At 38.9% G+C, this 14,235-nt stretch overlaps 1 long non-coding RNA gene across 1 annotated transcript in view; it reads right to left on the reverse strand.

The window, feature by feature from the left end:
- Window positions 1–272: 272 nt before the first annotated feature.
- The window catches only part of LOC309619997, a 273,721-nt gene continuing 259,758 nt past the window's right edge, over window positions 273–14,235 (reverse strand). The window contains exon 4 of the long non-coding RNA XR_014239356.1: window positions 273–4,206. This is a non-coding gene — a long non-coding RNA (uncharacterized lncRNA). The remainder of the gene's footprint in view (window positions 4,207–14,235) is intronic.

Genomic DNA, 14,235 nt, shown 5'->3' on the forward strand with positions numbered 1-14,235 from the left:
GGCTTGATAGCTTATTTCTCTCTCTCTCTTTTTTTTAATACGTCTTTATTGGAGTATAATTGCTTTACAATGGTGTATTAGTGTCTGCTGTATAACAAAGTGAATCAGCTATACATATACATATATCTCCATATCCCCTCCCTCCCTCCCTATCCCACCGCTCTAGGTGGTCACAGTGCACCGAGCTGATCTCCCTGTGCTATGCGGCTGCTTCCCACTAGCTATCTATTTTACATTTGGTAGTGTCCATGCCACTCTCACTTTGTCCCAGCTTACCCTTCCCCCTCCCCGTGTCCTCAAGTCCATTCTCTACGTCTGTGTCTTTATTCCTGTCCTGCTCCGAGGTTCATGAGAACCGTTTTTTTTTTTTTTTAGATTCCATATATATGTGTTAGCATACGGTATTTGTTTTTCTCTTTCTTACTTCACTCTGTGTGACAGACTCTAGGTCCATCCACCTCACTACAAATAACTCAATTTTGTTTCTTTTTATGGCTGAGTAATATTCCACTGTATATATATGCCAAGAGGTACAGGAAAAGATGCTCTGCATCACTAATTATTAGAGAAATTCAAATCAAAACTACAATGAGGTATCACCTCACACCAGTCAGAATGGCCATTATCAAAAAATCTAGAAACAGTAAATGCTGGAGAGGGTGTGGAGAAAAGGGAGCCCCCTTGCACTGTTGGTGGGAATGTAAATTGATACAGCCACTATGGAGAACAGTATGGAGGCTCCTTAAAAAACTAAAAATAGAACTACCACACGACCCAGCAATCCCACTACTGGGCATATACCCTGAGAAAACCATAATTCAAAAAGAATCATGCACCCCAATGTTCATTGCAGCACTATTTACAATAGCCAGGTCATGGAAGCAACCTAAATGTCCATCGACAGACGAATGGATAAAGAAGACGTAGCTTATTTCTTTGTATCACTCAATGTTCCATTGGCTGGATGGACCACAGTGTACTTGTCTATCACCTGTTGAAGGGCACCCTGGTTGCCAAGTCCATTTTAAGGCAGGTAAAGCTTTTAATCCATCTCCTCCCTGCTGCTCTACTTTATCACTTCTTCCTTCTTTCCTTGGCTGCCTAGAAACATTTCAGGCCCCTAATTTTTCTGTCCTTGCCTTTCCTAACATATTCATGTTATAAACATATGAATCTAAGTTATAGGATAGGATTAAAATAATAACAATCTTGCCAATAATAGCTAAAAATCACCTTCCCCAACTGCCCATCCTTCTCCAGGTGGTTGAAAGAGAGGAAATCTTCACTGTTAGAAATTAATACAAATATGAGATACTTCTCTCCACCTCAGGTCTAGCTAAAGGTTTTAAAAGGGGTTGTTTTTGGAATATTACTCAGCCATAAAAAAGAATGAAATCATGCCATTTGCAGCAACATGGAAGGACCTAGAGGTTATCATACTAAGTGAAATAAGTCAGAAAGAGAAAGACAGATGCCATATGATATCACTTATATGTGGAATGTAAAATAATGATATAAATGAACTGACAAAATGGAAATAATCATATAAATGAACTTATTTACAAGACAAAAATATACTCACAGATACAGAAAACAAATTTATGGTTACCAAAGGGGAAAGGTAAATTAGGCATTTGGGATTAGCAGACACACACCGCTATACATAAAATAGACAAACAACAAGGACCTACTGTAGAGCACACAGAACCTTATTAAATATCTTGTAATAACCTGTAATGGAAATAATTTGAAAAAGTGTGTGTTTGTATGTATATATATAACTGAATCACTTTGCTGTATACCAGAAACTAACGCAACATTGCAAATCAAATATACTTCAATTTTTTTTAAAAAAGGTTGCTTTTAGTTATCCTAAAAATGAGTGTTTTATTATTGTGAATCCACTGAGATTCTGGTTCTGAGTACTTTCTCAGTTCATATCAAGGGCCTGCTGCTGGAGCATACTGGAATCTCATTCTAAGAGTGAGAATTATCCTTATCTTTTAAAAAGAAGATATGTTTGGTGTTAGTGTCATTTAACGTTTTAGGGATCATAATCGAGGCCCTGATTGTTGTGCGTGTGCGTCTTCAGTACACTAGTAAAGAGGGGAAAAAAAAATGATCAGAAGCCATTGAAGTCATGGTGATTAATTCTGCATTTGTATGGCAATTTTAGAAATGCCTGCTGGGGAAGCAGAGGAAAGCACTTAGCTCCTGTACTGTGGAAGTGGCTTTCTGAATTGCCAGTCTTTGGGGATGGGGAAGTCTGCAGGCTGGCAATGGAAATGTTTCTGTATTCTCATAAAGTAATAAATGAGCTGTCATCATTAATAGAGCCAGGAAAGGGTTGGCCTATCAAGCAGAATCAGTAAGAAAAGAGCATGATAGCCTGTCCGGGGCTAATGAAGCTGACAGATTAAAGATACTCCATCATAGTATTTTACTAGTACACCTGGATTCTCTTTATTAAAAAGGCATTTATCTAATGATCCATTGCAAGCTATAACCAGAAACGGAGAATGGCGTTATTGATGGAAAGAGGATTGAAAGGCATTGAAGAAGGAATATTTCCTCACTGTAATAAACCTTGATAAAGTATTGACCTTTAAAGGAAAACTGTTGGTTTTGCATTTTGCACCAGGCTGTGAAGATTAGTTATGGAGAGAATTATTTAGCCAAATTCCCAGCACTCTGCGTTAATGAAGTCAAGACTTTTATTTCTTTTATCAAGTAATTTTTATACAAAACAGTAGTTCCACGATCGGGATAATGCTGAAAGAAAATTCCTTGTTATCAAACAAGGCAATAGGATTACTGTGAGAAAATCCATCACCCATTTGATACCTTATTCTAGAATATGTCAGTGTGTCTGATTAAAATGACCAGTTGCAGTTGTGAAAATTATCTCACTCTTTTCAACCACCACTGGGAGGACGGGACACACTCTATCCACCGAACTAATTCATAATATTCCTGGTTGTTGTTGGATGATTAAACAGTTCTGGGGAAAATAAGCACCAAATGCCCTTGTGGTAATGAGTACACTTAGAAAAATGCAGAGAGAAGTTAGAAAATAGGTCAAAGGGACAGAATTAGACATCTAAAATTAGGTTACAAACTTTAAAATGTGTTTTTGTCTGAGTATCTGTTGCTTCCTTCCTAGATACAGGCTACAACATAATATTCTTCCAAGGTGTTTAAAACCACACAAGCTTGCTACAATGTACATGAACTTCTAGCAACTGTTAGGTTTGAGTGAGTGTCTTCACTATATCAGGTCAGCATAAGGAGTATCTATTTGCATTATGTGTACATTGTCTGGAAATTGTACATATGTTTTAGTTTAGCAGTGATAATTTTTCTAGCGCCTCTCCTGTGACTGTTCATAATACGTATTTAAAGCATTGTGCTCAGTGAAAGAAGCCCGTCATAAAAGACACAACGTGTGTGATTCCGTTTATGTGGAATGCCTTGTAAACATATGAAAATCTATAGAGACAGAAAGCAGACTGGTGGTTATAATCTGGGATGGAGGGTGGGGAAGGATTGCTAACGGGTAAAAGATGTGCTTCTAGGGTGATGAAAATGTTCTGGGATAGACGGTGGGGATGTTTGCACAGCTCTGAATATACTAAAAAACCACTGCGCTGTACACTTTAAAGTGTGTCTTTTTAAAAATTTTTATTTTATTGAGGTAGAGTTGATTTACAATGTTGTGTTAATTTCTGCTGTACAGCAAATGGATTGTTATACATAAATATATGCATTTTTTGTATTCTTTCCTTTATGGTTTATCACAGGATATTGAATAGAGTTCCCAGTGCTCTACAGTAAGACCTTGTTGTTTATCCATTCTCTTTATAATAGTTTGCATCTGCGAATCCCAAACTCCCACTCTATCCCTCCCCCAACCCCTTCCCCCTTGGAAACCACAAGTCTGTTTTCTTTATCTGTGAGTCTGTTTGTTTTATAGATAAGTGCATTTTTGTCATATTTTAGATTCCACATAGAAGTGATAACACGGCATTTGTCTTTCTGTCTGACTTACTTCGCTTAGTATGATCATCTCTAGGTCCATCCATGTTGCTGCAAATGGCATGATTTCATTCTTTTTCATGGCTGAGTCATATTCCATTGTATGTATGTACCACGTCTTCTTTATCCATTCCTCGGTTCTTGGACATTTAGGTTGCTTCCATGACTTGGCTATTGTGAATAGTAAGAGTGCATTTCAGGATATGTGAATTACATCTCAAAAAAGCTGTTAAAAACATGACAGGATTTGTAGCTAGTACCCACCCGGGGTACAGTGCCTGCATGTTTACATGGTTCGATCTCGTCAGGCAGAAACCAACACTAGGGCCTGGATGGTACCGCAAAGCCGTCAAAACCCAACATTCTTGGTTTTGGCTTCTCAAAGTGTGGTCTTTAAAATGAACAGCATCAGCATTTTGGGGGAGGTGGGGGTCACTGCAGAATCTCAGGTCCTGAATCAGAATCTGCAGTTTAGCAAAATTTCAGAGAGATGGTCTGCCTGTTCACGTGGATGTTGAGGGAAAGCACTGAGAGGTACCCTGTGTCATCCAGGAATTGTTTGGTTGGATTATCTGCTTCTGATCAGAACACGTCTTTTAGGTTAATGTTTGAGCTAAATGAATGTCCTTGATGGAAACAGAACTGCTTTTGTCTTGGGACCCCAGGCCAAGAATTGTTCTGTCAATTGTATGTCGGAGCTGGACTCAGGTTGGAGGCAGGGTAGGTGGGTGACAAAATGACCAGATGAATGACAAAATAAGTCTTAGGAAGCCAACAGTGGTGCCCCTTTGCTATAAAAATGCCAAGTGATCCATATAATGGCGTATGTAACCACACGGTCACTGATAGAAATATGCATCTTAAAAGACACAGTTTCGAGCAAAATATTAAAAAGAGCTACTCCCAATGAATTCCAGTATATGCCTGAAGACACATTATCCAATTTAGAGACTGTAAAAGTACAACCATGAACTTAGAGTAAAATAAGCTTAGGACATGTTAATGGTTTCTGTCTTCAGTGTGTGTGAATTTGACAAATTTCAGTATTTATGAGTTTCCATCTTTGCCCTCCTTCATTCGAAAAGAGTTTTGATCAAAGAAATGGAGTGTGTAAAAATGTTCCATAAATATGATCCTGAGCTGAAGATAACTCATGTTTGGTTAACAAGACTACTTCATACTGAATTGATGGTTTCTCCGCAGAAAACACTTCAGTGATATTGTGATCAATTTGAAAATGTTCCTGCTTCTCCTCCTAAATCCAAGCTCAGGCACAGTCTTGTTTCTGTATGTGTGATAATTTGGATTATGAAGTATCGTCTTAAAATTTATTTTTTCTAAGGTTGATTGCCTCATCTTTCATGGTGCTTACATGCTGTCTGGCACTTGAGTTTCTTAGCTATCTGGTGGTTTGGCTTTGCCAAAGAGAAAAACCAGTTAAATGAAATTGTAATATCTCAGAGTTGCTTTATTTATTCAATGTTTATTAAATCTTAGTGTTGCAAAGATTTGAGAAAGGGTGTCACCACCCCTTCTTAAAGTTGGAACAATTTTCTCAGTGACCTTTGTCATACCATGCGCTCCAATTCCTTCATTCTGACTCTTTCTTCTGCCACTATGTAATGCATTTTACTCTTACTATCTGTTTGCAGTTGCCAACTGGCTTTATGGGAGAGTTCTTGCATGTATTACCTCTATAAACGCTTTAATTTCTCTGTAATTATAATTTATCTTTAATTGAAGTATAGTCAGTGTACAATATTATATAAGTTTCAGGTAAACAATACAGTGATTCACGATTTTTAAAGATTATACTCCATTCGTAGTTAGTGTAAAATATTGGCTATATTCCCCCTGCTGTGCATTATATCTGTGTAAGTTATCTTATACATAGTCATTTGTATCTTAGTCCCCTACTCTTTTTTTTTTCACAGCACCATTTTACTTATTCCTGAATATAATAAGCCCATATTCATGATGCATCAAAATATTGAGAAAGCACAAATGCTCTGAACGATAAATGTGGTTTTATATAATATGAAGTAATATGTGCGATGGTTTCATTCATTCACTCTGTCAGAAATAGTTATTGAGAACACAGCAGGCACTGGAGTTTATGTTCCATGCTGAGAATTGACAGGGAGTTATAAAGGACAAAATCTCTTCCGTTTTCAACATGAATCCAGATAAAAACATCAAGGGATCTTCTTGGAAAAATATATAAGATTAACATATTTGTTTTAAAAAATCTAAATATACAGATATATGCCCCAGAGTGGAATGACTGTGGGTCATATGATAGTTGTATTTTTAGTTTCTTGAGAAACCGCCATATTGTTCTCCATAGTGGTTATAGCAATTTACATTCCCACCAACAGGGTACAAGGGTTCCCTTTTCTCTACATCCTCGCCAACATGTTGTGTTGTTTTTCATGCTAGCCTTTCTGACAGGTGTGAGGTGATGTCTCATTGTGGTTCTGATTTGCATCTCCCTGATGATTAGGGATGGTGAGCATCTCTTCACGTGCCTGTTGGCCATCTGCATTTCCTCTTTGGAAAAATGTATATTCAGTTGTTCTGCCCATTTTTTAATTGGGTTGTCTGGTTTTTTTTTTTTTTGATGTCGAGTTGTAACAATATGAGCTGTTTATATGTGTTGGATATTAATCCCTTAACAGTTCCATCATTTGCAAATATTTTCTCCCATTCTGTAGGTTGTCTTTTCATTTTGTCAATGGTTTCCTTTGCTGTGCAAAAGCTTTTTTTTTTTTTTAAATTATTTAATTATTTATTTATTTATGGCTGTGTTGGGTCTTCGTTTCTGTGTGAGGGCTTTCTCTAGTTGTGGCAAGCGGGGACCACTCTTCATCGCGGTGCGCTGGCCTCTCACTGTCGCGGCCTCTCTTGTTGCGGAGCACAGGCTCCAGACGCGCAGGCTCAGTAGTTGTGGCTCACGGGCCCAGTTGCTCCGCGGCATGTGGGATCCTCCCAGACCAGGGCTCGAACCCATGTCCCCTGCATTGGCAGGCAGACTCTCGACCACTGCGCCACCAGGGAAGCCCTGTGGAAAAGCTTTTAAAACACCAATTTGAAAAGATACATGTACCTCAATGTTCCTAGCAGCATTGTTTACAAAAGCAGCATTAATTACAAGACATGGAAGCAACCTAAGTGTCCATCAGCAGATGACTGATACAGAAGATGTGCTATATATAAATATACAGTGAAATAATAGTTATAAAGAGAAACGAAATTTTGCCATTTGCAGCAATTTGGATGGACTTGGAGGGTACTATGTAACATGAAATAAGTCAGACAAAGAAATACTATATGATTATCAGTTATATGTGTAATCTAAAAAATACAACAAACTAGTGAATACAACAAAGAAGGAAACTCACAGATATAGAGAACAAACTAGTGGTTCCCAGTGGGGAGGGGGGAAGGAGCAAGATAGGGGTGCGGCAGTGGGAGGTATATACTATTGGGTGTAAGACAGGCTCAGGATGTATTTTACAATATGGGGAAATAAAGGCAATATTTGGTAATAACTGCAAATGGACAAAAACGTTTAAAAAAACTATTAAAATTTTAAATGAAAAAACTAAAACATTTTAAAAATTAATATGCAGAAGATACAGAAAATGTGAACATCTTCCAATGCTCTCCCTACACATGTACAACTTTTTTTTTTTCCAATTAATTAATTTTGGCTGCGTTGGGTCTTCATTGCTGGGTGCGGGCTTTCTCTAGTTGCGGCGAGCGTGGGCTTCTCATTGCAGTGGCTCCTCTTGTTGCGGAGCATGGGCTCTAGGCACATGGGCTTAGTAGTTGTGGCTCACGAGCTCTAGAGCACAGCCTCAGTAGTTGTGGCACATGGGCTTAGCTGCTCCGTGCCATGTGGGATCTTCCTGGACCAGGGCTTGAACCTGTGTCCCCTGCCTTGGCAGGTGGATTCTTATCCACTGCGCCACCAGGGGGAAGCCCCACATGTACAACTTCTTGCAACAAAACACCATTCTACTCTCTGTCTCTATGAATATGACTGCCCTAGGTTCTCTATAAGTGCAATCATATAGTATTTGTCTTTCTGTTTTTCTGTGATTGCCAGGTTTCACCGAGCATCAAGTCCGCAAGGGTGATCCATGTTGTAGCATGGCGGGATGTCCTGCCTTTTTAAGGCTGAATCGCAGGTATGTACCACATTCCCTCGTGTGGATGGACCACATTTTGTTTATCCATTCATCCAATGATGGACGCATGGGTGTACAAGTGTTTGTTAGAGCCCTGCCTTCAGTTCTTTGGGGGTATTAACCAAGGACTGAAATTTCTGGGACTTGGGAAATTCTGTTTAACTTTTTTAGGGCACTGCAATACTGTTTGAAATTTAAGGTTTTAAGAAAGTTTAAGGCAGGAATGGTATCCACTGGAAAAAAAAAAAAAAGCACAACCTAAAAGTTGAGGATTCTGTTTTACTTGGTGGACATTCTGAGGACTTCAAGCCCAGGACACAGCATCTCAGAGAACGCTAAGAAAGTGTTCTGAAGAGGTGAGGGAGGATCCCAGGATATATAGGAGGTTTTGCAACAAAGATCAGGTAGTCAAAATCAAAAAGATTACTGTGAATGAGAGAAAACCAGTTATCTCAAGTTAAGCAATTTACTGCTTCTCTATGTATGGGGAGATGCAAAGTCTGGGCTCACTGAAATCGTTCCTTTGATCTGCACCTCAGCTGTCTGGGGCCAGCATCCTGTGTTTTCTGCATCCTGAGTCTCCTCAGGGTGCACTTGTTGGCACTGGCTGCAGTGGTGGGCATTTCCAACCTCAGTGCCCTCAGGGCTGATTGTCAGGGTGGCTGTGAGGTAGTGGCTTGATGGCTACAACATCCTTTGTTTACATACACTGTAACCAAAAGTGGGGTCCGGCTACTCGCCGCTCCAGAGCCAATAAAGAAGCAAGGTTGGTGGAAAGGAAAGTTTGCTTTATTTTGGATGCTGGCAACCGGGGGGAACTCTGCCCCCCGCCCGACAATCGGGGGGCAAGAGCTCTTAGAGGGAGGGGGCTCTGTGCTGAAACAGCACATTCAGCTCAGACCGTCATCTTGAAGTTGGTCCTTGGTGGTCTGACCAGCGTCATCTTGATTGTTTTAGGTATGGTTAGTCTTCAGTTCCAGGATTGGTTGTTCCCATTTCCTTGAGGCCAATTCTCAGAACTGTGGCAGCCTATGTCATGGCTACAGCCTGGGCATCATGTAGTTCACGTCTTCCACCTTCAGCATCTATAAGACAGCTCACAGGACATGGCTCAGAATATTATGCATAGCCCTTGAGGAGGAACTAAAGGTCCCTGACTTTGCTTAATGAGTAAACTATTATTATTTAGTCTTGTTGGACTGTTTTCCTTTGTTTCTGTATTTTCTCACTTCTCTGATCAAACTTATTCTTTGGCCAAAGTTTTTCTACAGACAAAAGGCAGGTGGAAGACATGGGGGGCATGGACCACAGGGTCCTGTACCATTTCAATATGGCAGGCAGTATTGCTGCTCCGATAATAACTTAAAAAATTTTTTTATTGGAGTATAGTTGATTTACAATGTGTTAGTTTCAGGTGTACAGCAAAGTGACTCACTTACACATATATCCACTCTTTTTTAAGATTATTTTCCTATATAGGCCATTACAGAGTATTGAGTAGAGTTCCCTGTGCTATATAGTAGGTCTTTATTAGTTATGTATTTTATATATAGTAGTGTATATGTGTCAATCCCAATCTCCCAATTTAACCCTCCCCCTGCCTTTCTCCCCGGGTAACCATAAGTTTGTTTTCTACATCTGTGACTTTCCTTTTGTTTTGTAAATAAGTTCATTTGTACCCTTTTCCCTTACTTTCCACATATAATAAGTGATAGCATATATTTGTCTTTCTCTGACTTATTTCACTCAGTATGATCATCTCTAGGTCCATCCATGTTGCTGCAAATGGCATTATATCATTCTTTTTTATGGCTGAGTAATGTTCTGTTGTGTTATCTATGAACCACATCTTCTTTATCCATCCATCGATGGACATTTAGGTTGTTTCCATGTCTATTGTAAATAGTGCTGCAATGAACATTGGGGTGCATGTATCTTTTTGAATTGTGGTTTTCTCTGGGTACGTGCCCGGGAGTGGGATTGCTGGGTCATATGGTAGCTCTATTGTTAGTTTTTTTGAGGAACCTTCATACTGTTCTCCATAGTGGCTGCACCAGTTTGCATTCAGTTGTGCTTCTTTACAAGAATGAGTCTTCACCAGATTCTGGTATCACTCATGACTGTTCCCTTGCTATGTGGTCTTAGTAGCTGGACGATTTATTTCATAAGAGGAATAACTGCCTGTCTGTGGCACTGCTTTCTCTCACAAGGCTTTACACACCCCGTTGTGGCTGTTTAGTGGGCGGTGCGAGACCAAGGTGCCGAACATCTTCTAGAAGCAGGATTCCTGAGATTTGACATCTAATTCTTGATGCATCCTACGTGCACCCAGACACGAGTCTCCTGACACTCAGCAGATGTCTTACAAATCAAGCCACGGGGTTCTTCTTTGTTTCTTAATTCGTCCTCCTTTGATGTTAACATTTAGGAATTCTATTTGAGATCTTGGTCTTGCTGATCACCATACACGGACGCATTTCGAATGAGTGAAGCACGTCCAACAGGGCCATGCATGGAATAATTCTCAACGTCAGCGCTAATTCTGAAATACGTTTAATATTCCTACTGTGCTTTTGGTCACTTTGTGTTAAACATTACCAACCATGTTGTGGTCACAGCTTTTACTTAAAGACGTGGGCGTACCGTTGAGGAAGTTTTCTCTTTTCCGTGTTTCCACGGCTGCTGGGGAATAGCAATCATGGAACCCCGTCGTAATTCTATGAAGTTTTAGCCTTTTGCTATAGACGGTGGACCTCTCAAGGGCAACGATCCCTGATCGCTTATTTCCCTAATTCCATTGTCAGCAGAAAGCCTTAGAAGTGGAAGGTACTTAATCCACATTGAGTACACGAAGGAAAGAAGGAAGAGACAGAAGGGGGAGAGAAGGAAGGGAAAAGAGAGGAGGTGTTTATTGAGCAGTGTCAGGCAAGTTACAAAGCATTCAGGAAGTTGAAGTGTTTCACTTTGCCTAAGTCATAGAATTAACCTTGTTGGAAACAATCCCGCCGCCATGATTCAGCCTACCGAGCCTCAGGACATCTTCATACTGTGTGTCCCCTGAAAAGAGTGGCCAGATCTCACCTGATCAATCTCTTCTTCCCCATGTCCCTAAACGGAGTCAGTGACTTTTACGAAGGGTGGATTTGACTGTCCAGCTGATGGGAGATTTCCAATCAGGAGCAGCTCTAGCCTTTCGGCTTATGGGCTCCAGAATTCATCTCAAAGTCGTGGGCTTGGTGATCTGAGTGACTGATGTGAGCTCAAGTTAACGACTGACCCAGGAGACATAGATGACCCCCCTTACTACCCTACCCCTGGCCTCTTCTTGGATTTTTCTGCTTCCATTTCATGGGGAGACTGAAGTATGTCAGGGAACTCTACGCTACACCTGGTGTGTCCACCGATAAATGATGACCTGTGAGATCCCAAATCCCACCTCTCAGCAAGGACCCCTTCACCTGTCAAACCCTGCTGGGCCCACCAAGTCAGCCAGATAAACCTCTGTACCTCCCTCTCAACTTGTCTATGAAACAAAAACTACTCTTAGACTCTCTTCAGAAGAGAAGTACAACAAAATCAAACGCTTTACCAAAAAAATACAAAGGGTATAATTTTAGACATTGGAATGAATTTATATGCCCAAAGCTTGTCATTGTGACATTTTTTCCCCTAAAATTACCTTCTATTCATAGTTAAGTGAGTATTTATATATTAGCATATTTATTATAAATAGTCTCTGGTCCCAGCCTGGAAAATTCCATTGATAGAACTGTCCTATGGCAATAATATCATAAAGCAGTTCTGAAATTGTAATAAAATTTTGGAAACTTAAGTTTTGACCAGAATTAATGGTCATGTTAAAATTTACAATGAAATCATTGTTATGATTTAGCATTTAAAAAATGAAAATAAAATCCTGTGTTTCATGGCAGGTTTTTGGTTTCATGATCAAAGCCTGAAACACCAAATTAAAGGTCATTCTACAATATTTGTGACACTCTCTCAAGCCAGAAGTATAAATTGAAGGCTTCTCAACAAGGAGCAGCATCTGGTTAAACTAGGAAAAAAAAATGCTGTTAAAAGTTCAAGACAATCTCAAATGAAATTCCTAGAAGATTTTCTAGAAGTCAGTTAAATTTTATTGTCTATATTATCATCTTCATAGGAGTTGGAAAACCTCTAGAGAAGTGAATTAAAGTTGATTCTTTTGCTTGTAATAAAATAAAGAACATCCTATTTTACCTAAGGGGATGTCTTCAAAATGACTTTTAAAGTAAAAATCATAAAAGTAAGAAAAATAAACCCAGGGAGATTGTCTACATCATTTTTTTTCCTTTATCTTTTTTTCCCAAGGAATTAATTATATAACTAATGCTGCTTAATAAATTTGGGATCTGTCACTTGCTAACCTGAGCCCTTTCCTGGAGAGATCAGTGGATTTGTTCTCTGATGAAAATATGCCAATTGCAATCCACAGCGAGCGAGTCATAAGTCTGCTTTGTCATATGGCAAAAACACCATTCGCCAACGTTCTTCCCTGCACACGGTGGTCCAAACCCCATAACCTTTTCCCTGAGTGGAGCTCACGTCACCCACGGTCATTATCCAAACAGCCCAAATCCCAGTGATTTATGGGTTCCGCTGTAGCAGGGCTAAAATGGAAATGTGGGTAATAACTGTCATTTTCAGGTTCAGAGCTGGGACTGTGGGTCTAAACTGATTCTTCGCTGTTTGTTGCGTTGCCAACAGGTAACGCTAACATTTTGTCTCTTCCTGCAGCCACAGAAACAGATGAGCATATTTGTCTCTTGACTGCGTTAGATCTCCCTTGATATCTTTTCCCAGAATATGACTGTTTTTTTCCTCTGCAAGTCATGGTGAAAAAAATTCTTTTGTTTAACAGTTGGGCTATATGTAGTGGTATCCCTGGATTCACTGATACCCAAACTGTGAGGGAATAAATATTAATTTATTTGGGGGTTTCTGTGAAAACTCACAGAATCGTTTATATGACTATTTCTTGCATAGTGATTTGAGAACTGTGCACTCTTGGCTTCTTGCATTCGAGGTTGGAAAGAGATGCCAATTGACCTTGAACATGCTTGGTGTCTACACCCGTATTTATAGTGAGGTGAGGGGGGGGGGTTCACGAAGGACCCCGACATGGAAAACTTTCTCCCTCTCCGCATCCTGTTTATTAACCGCATGGTGTTGACACTGAGCTCAAATATTCTCATATCTGTGTTTCTTCTTGTTTATTCTCAGTCTCTGACCCAGAATATAAAAACCATGAGTCCAGAGATTTGTGTATCTGCCTGTTCAAGTGGTAAGTAGGGGGTACACAATAAATATGTGTTGGTTGGATAAAAGAAAAACATATATATTGTTATCCACATATATTTTTAAAAACATCTTTATTGGAGTATAATTTCTTTACAATGTTGTGTTAGTTTCTGCTGTATAACAAAGTGAATCAGCTATACATATACTCATATCCCCATATCCCCTCCCTCTTGTGTCTCCCTCCTACACTCCCTTGTATATATTATATACTAATAAAATGATAGTTTTACTAGTATATAATATGAATTATATTATGATATAATATATATTATATACTAATAAAACTCATTTTATTAGTATATAATATACTAATATTAATTAGTATATTATATACTAATAATATACTATTATATAATAGTATACTATTATATGTACTATTTTATATATAATATATATAAAACTATTGATATATTTTAAATGTAAACAGTAATGTATAATGCATAATAAATTTATTATGTTTATAATTTAAATTAATAACACTTATTATCATACATATATGACACACAAAAAACCACAATGTTAAAAGGGCATGTGGTTCAGTGAATCAGAAACACACACAAGAGTAGTTTCAAAACAAATTACTTTAAGAATATTCTTAACCTAATAATATATAATAATATCTAGCTAGCTATCTAGTTATCTATCTATATAGAGAGAGATTGGA

This window comes from Balaenoptera borealis (genome assembly GCF_965194805.1).
Source record: "Balaenoptera borealis genome assembly, chromosome: X".
Classification (NCBI taxonomy): Eukaryota; Metazoa; Chordata; class Mammalia; order Artiodactyla; family Balaenopteridae; genus Balaenoptera; species Balaenoptera borealis.